A 6,017-nucleotide genomic window follows, 5' to 3' on the forward strand; every position below is an offset into this window, starting at 1 on the left:
TTACAAACGCATAGTCCAAAAAATAATTTGTCAAAACACAGGGTTCAAACAGATAATGAGACAAAACACAAGGTCCAAAAGTATATAAACCCTAAATATAATTTTAATTAATTAAAATCTTTAAATATAAATTAAAATGATAATAATAGACCAAAAAAAAATTATATGGAACATATTAAAAATTATTATTTCAATTTGCTGACCACATATCTGGCTAACGATACATAGTCAATTAAACGACATAAAATGAGAACTTAACTTTTATAATAATGAATTACAGAGAAATTATAGTTGTTCGGCCTCGAAAGGTAATAACCTACATCCACTCTAGTACCTTTATTTATGTAGAATTCTCAAAACCCCAGATCAGATGAATTAGATCAACTGAGTTTCGTGAGTCTGAGAGAGTATAAAAACCGTGTATAAAAGCACTTAGAAACGTAAATTCTCTAGAAGTTTAAGAATTACAAAGTAAGAAATAATTATTCACTAAGACCTCTATTTATAGGCTTAGGAACTTACATAAATGGGTCATGGGCCTTACACATTTTCGTAATAAATGTTTAAAAAATAATACAAGATAATTGAACATTACATAAATATCTCTTCTTAACTAATTCTGAGGATCCTTCGCGTACTATCCGACCAGCTCTTGTCGTGTGCACCGACCAAACTGATTAGCAATTATCCAAAGTGCATTTAAATCCAATTAGCGATAAAAGAAACAACTATTCCTTTTTGATTGAGGGTCGTTGAGGTGTTCGTGGATTAGGTTGTCGTTTGACCACCATGTGTCAGAATCTCGCGCCACGTCATCATGCTAATTATTAGGTAAAATATTATGATGCGACCAGCATCAAATAAACTTATTCGATCAACAATATCTAACATGTCATTTCAACTATACTTCTATTATATTGAAAAAGTAAATAATCACGATTTTACTTGAAAACTGACGACTTTGCACTTCTCAATGTTTCGAAAATCACATTTTTGATCATGCCTTTTAACCTACCCTATGCATGTATATAAGGCCTTTCATTTTCCTTTTTTACTTTCACCCTTGCTTTCTCTCTCTTCAAGAACACTAAATTTTTCAGAGCAAAAACTTAACTGGTTCATGATCAATCTAAAGCTTTTTCAAGTAATCTTCAAATAATCTCTCTGTCAATCCTTACTCTAAGTAAGTTCTCATACTCAAACTTTCAATTTGTTACCATTAATATGCACATTTCGCTGTGATTTTTTGAAATGGTAAAAGCTATCAAAAAACTGTGGTAATCCGAGATTTAGGTAGGACAGTACAACTTGTAAATCATATAATGACATTAAATAGGTTTGAATATAGTAGGATAAATGGCCTTAGCCCCAAAATCGAAGTAAAAATCCGATTTTGGAGTATTCTGGCAAATCTGGATTTTCCCCCCTATTATGAAAATGAAAAGTCACTTTTTGATCTGAAATCTTCGTTGCTCGCATATGGAAATCTTTTTTCCTTTAAATGTTGCTGGTGGGATAAACTCAAGAGTTTATCTACGAGCAGCCTTTATTTCCTCCTTTGTTTAATTCTCTCTAATGGTCGTAGATTCTCACTTCCCCTTCTTCTTCTCAAATATTCATACTCGCCTACTAGGGAAGTGAGAGGTCAATTGACAAAGACCTATTAGCATTGTTGTCTGAGGATACCGAGCAGCCTGTCCTTCCTATTTCCTAAGTTCCTCTTCCTACACCAAACCCTTTGACCACTCCTCCCAAGCGCAAAACAAAAAAGTGCAAGACACCAATGGCTGAGTAAAACAAGTGGCCCAGAGAAAGAAGAATCAAGATCCTCACGTTGTTCAACATGCGGCCAATGCTGAAGCCTCAACATCTAATCCTCAGCCGAAAACCACAGAACATGCTTCCAAACTGCTTCTTACCCATGCCATCTCCAAAGTCGGCGTTCATAAAGAAAGTGTACCTTGGTACATTGCCCCACAAAGTTTGGTATTTAGCAGGATGGTGGCAAAATATCCCAAGAAGCATGGGCTTCCTAGGATAACCTTTTACAGGCACTCAGTTGATCAGAGGGCTAATGTGTATGAAGGTGCTTATAGTGCCTGGTCGAGGTGCAACATCGAGGATGGGGCAACCTTGCCTCCTCACGATTACTTTAGGGGGTTGTCAGCTACTTCGACATCACTCCTTTTCAAATACCCTCGAATGGGTAAAGAGTATTGATAACTCTAGGATTTAGAGTTATTTTCACATCTTTAAACTTAATTTTCAAACCAAAACAAAAGAGTAATGAGTTGTAAGTAGTGTAATTGTGTCCATTTAGTGTATATTTGTATCAAGGGACTGTGTATTTGTATTATCATATTTTTCTTAGTGATTTATGTAGTTTCGTGTTTATGTTAATCAGGAAAGGAGGCTAAAGCAGGTGATTGGGAACTATGGACCATGAAGAGGAACAATTCTGGAAAGAGCATGTTGCTGTATTCTTAATGCTGTAGCAAACCTAACGTAGCAATCGGCAGGGACCAGTGAAGAAGCGTGACAAATTCCAGCTGGACTTAATGAAGAATAAGTGACGCCTAGGTGGCGAGAATGTTGTACAATGAGTCAGTTGGATGGTGTGGCAAAGGACAAGAGGGCACAATTAACTTTGACTTACTAATTAGGGTAAACCAAGCACCCTAAAGAGGAGGCAGCAGAAAATAGAAGAGACACCCATCATTTTTGAGAATTCTGGATATTTTCACGGAAGAAAAGTACAGAGAGAAGCAGAAAGAAAGAAGAAGAAGGGAGTACGAAATAGGAGAGAAAAAGAAGGCAGACGCTTAAGGGGGACTAGAGCTCAACACTCAATTCTCTCTACTCTCTATTTCTCTTTAATTTTGTATTATTTTCTCATCTCAATTTCTGTTCAAAATTCATGGAAATATTATGTATTAGTTTTATGTTTATAATTTCAGCTATGAACTAACATCCTAAAGATTTGGGTGGTTATGAACCCTTATGTATGAACTAAATTTCTAAATGCATGGTTAAGTTGTTTATGTCATTGTTCAATTGAATGTGCTGTAATGATAAGTGAATGTTAATTACTGGCCATTTTTAGCATTTATTAAGTTAGATCTAGCTTGGAAAAGGGAAGTCTAGCTGAACCCATTCAATTGATGCAAGAAACTTACCTAGTTTTAGGTGATTTTGAGTAGTGGAATAGGACTATTTTGCTGCCTTGCATAACCTAAAGATTTGGTGCTTGATGGATTGTTTATAGTCTGTTTTAATACAGGAATGTATTGAGGGGGGGTTATAGACAATAGATATTAAGTTTTGGGAAAAAATTACTGGGTTTTACGAAATTTGTTAACTGTGACATAAATTGCTGACCCATTGCTGAGTCATTGCTGTAGCAACTGGAACGAACCGAGGGGAATTAACCACCCAAATCTATTTTTTTCTCATATCAGAAATCCACCCAGAATTCTTTCATTTTAATCTCTGATTTTTAGTTTAATTAATTTTCTCATTTACATTTATTTTCAGAATTAATTACATAAATTTTCTCTTGATTTGGTTACTGAATTGTAAATTGTTATTAGTTGATATTGCATTATTTTTAGTTTAAAAGTCCCTGTGGAGACGAACTTTGATACTGTATCACTGTATTACTTGTTGTCGACTGTGTATACTTGCGCATATTTTAATCGTTAGAAAATTCACAACAAGTTTTATCAGCACTCTGTATCCTTTATCACCACAAGAGATGGCTTGAATCTACACCTCATGAGATCAACTAATTATTTGATCTTAAGTTGAATCCTAACCAGAATAGCACAAGGTTCTTCCACTTCTACCACCAAGAAAATTCCCATACCTTTATCACCGATACCACCTACAAATCCAATGTAGGAAAATATTATCAAGAGTATTTTCTTACAACTGATGTGGTCCCAGAGAATTTGTCCTTTACCCGGGGAGGTAATTTCTTCTTATCCCAATCTTTTCTTTTGCTGGTCATTTCTTTGCTTCTATGTCTTAATTTACGTCTTTAATTTAGGCCCATGGTACCGACCAAAGCCTACTCAAGCCATAAGGGAGAGGGCCGACCTTTTGGCCAGCTTGACACACGAGGAGAAAAATGTCAATCAACTAGTCACAGTGTCCAACCAAAGGCTGGTTGGACTCTTATAACCTTACCAAGAAGCAAAAGAGTCTACTGCTAGGAGTGCCATTGGCGATAGCACTGAAGAACAAATCCCCACCGACCAACCTCTAGATGTCTTGCAGCCCCCAAGCATCGGGCCACTGGGGTAAACATCAGGGACCCCAGTGTGACTCCCCAACCAACTCTAATTCCTCCCACTCATGGCAAGGGAAAACATAAATTTCCTGAGTACCCTGATTGGGTAGACTACTCCTCATCAAAGGATGAGAATAGTAGGAATTTTTCTTTACTTCTTGCATTGTTGCCCATCCCAAATAACTTGTTTGATAAGGATGCAACTTTATTTCTTCGACCAGTAGCTTTGATTCAAACTTTTTTGAGATAGAAAATGCATATTTTAGCAGTAGCTTAGATAATGTAATGACCAATAATGGTAGTTCTAGTATTTATACTAGAATTTTTCTTCTCTTAATTCCTTTTTCTGCTCGCGTATTCCTAACTAACTTTTTTTAATTGAAATCATGCAGCCCTCAAAGGCCTTCGACATGTATGCTTCAGGTGGTGCTACTGCTGGCACCAAAAGGTCGAGCAGGAAAGAAGCTGATGGTTTTAGTGGGGCTCCTCCAGCCAAGAAACCTTGAGCAACAAATGTCACTCTGACAAAGGAAACTACTCCTCCGCCATCCAAGCTAACTACTCCTCCATCATCTCCTCAACCAGAGTAATGCGACCAGCTCCACCATCGACTGTTGGTATTAAATGATCAAATCAGAGGTACGCAGCGAAATATATGGGCCCTTTTTAGTAATTATTAAAACGAGTCAGAATTATACACATATATAAATATTAAATCACATACAAAATAGATCAGGGATTACCTTTTGTAGCCTATCAAGTGTCCTTGAATCTTTTTGTATAAAATCAACGATCTTCTTATCCAGTGTTCTGAAAGCTCACACCTTGATCTTCTAGGCCAATCCTCAAACACACAAGGACGTGTGTGGGCACGTAGGATTCAAAATGTTGACTTATGTGACTCTCTAGATGTACTCAACACATGAGAGTTAGAGAGGTTTGACTGAGAGAAGATGAGTTGAATAACTTTCAGGTTTGAGAAAACTATCGCTTTTCTTAGAGAGAGAGAGTCTAATTTTTATTCACTTGAAAATTCCTTAATGAAAAACCTAATCTGAAAGTACCGTACTATCAGACTTATAAAAATAATTAATCTAATTAATTAATCTTTATTTATTAAAATAAAATTCAAATTAAAACTAATCTAATATTTATATTTAATTTTTTATTTAAATCATATTTAGAAAGAATAATAAAATAACTGATTAAACAAATAATTTAAAATTCAAAATTCAAATCCTAAGGATGGGGAATCCTTGTGTGTGGCGCCACACACTCACTGTACAGTGAGTGTGTCGCCCACATCAATTAGAGTTTCCCTAATTTTTCTTATTTGTTTGTTTGATAAACTTTTATTAACTTTAACTTAAAATATTTGTTTTAAATTTAATAAATAAATATCATATTCTAAATAAGATATTTATTTTTCTCTCTATATATATTAATCTAAACAAGATTAATATTAATTTTAACTTGTAGTTTTTCAAAATAAAAACTATAAAATTAAATAATGAATTAATTCATTATTAATCAATTACCCATAACTATCACATAATTATTTCCTTGCCCTAGAAAATTAATTCATTTGCAATTAAGTCATTCTCTCTACAAATCTTTCTTTTGACATCCTTTCCCTTGACAGTGTAGGACAGAGGTGATATGGAGACCATGGACCTATAATATGAAGCTCCAATGAACCGGATTATTAATGAAACTCTTTAATATA

Source organism: Humulus lupulus, chromosome 4, assembly GCF_963169125.1.
Source record: "Humulus lupulus chromosome 4, drHumLupu1.1, whole genome shotgun sequence".
Taxonomy (NCBI): domain Eukaryota; kingdom Viridiplantae; phylum Streptophyta; class Magnoliopsida; order Rosales; family Cannabaceae; genus Humulus; species Humulus lupulus.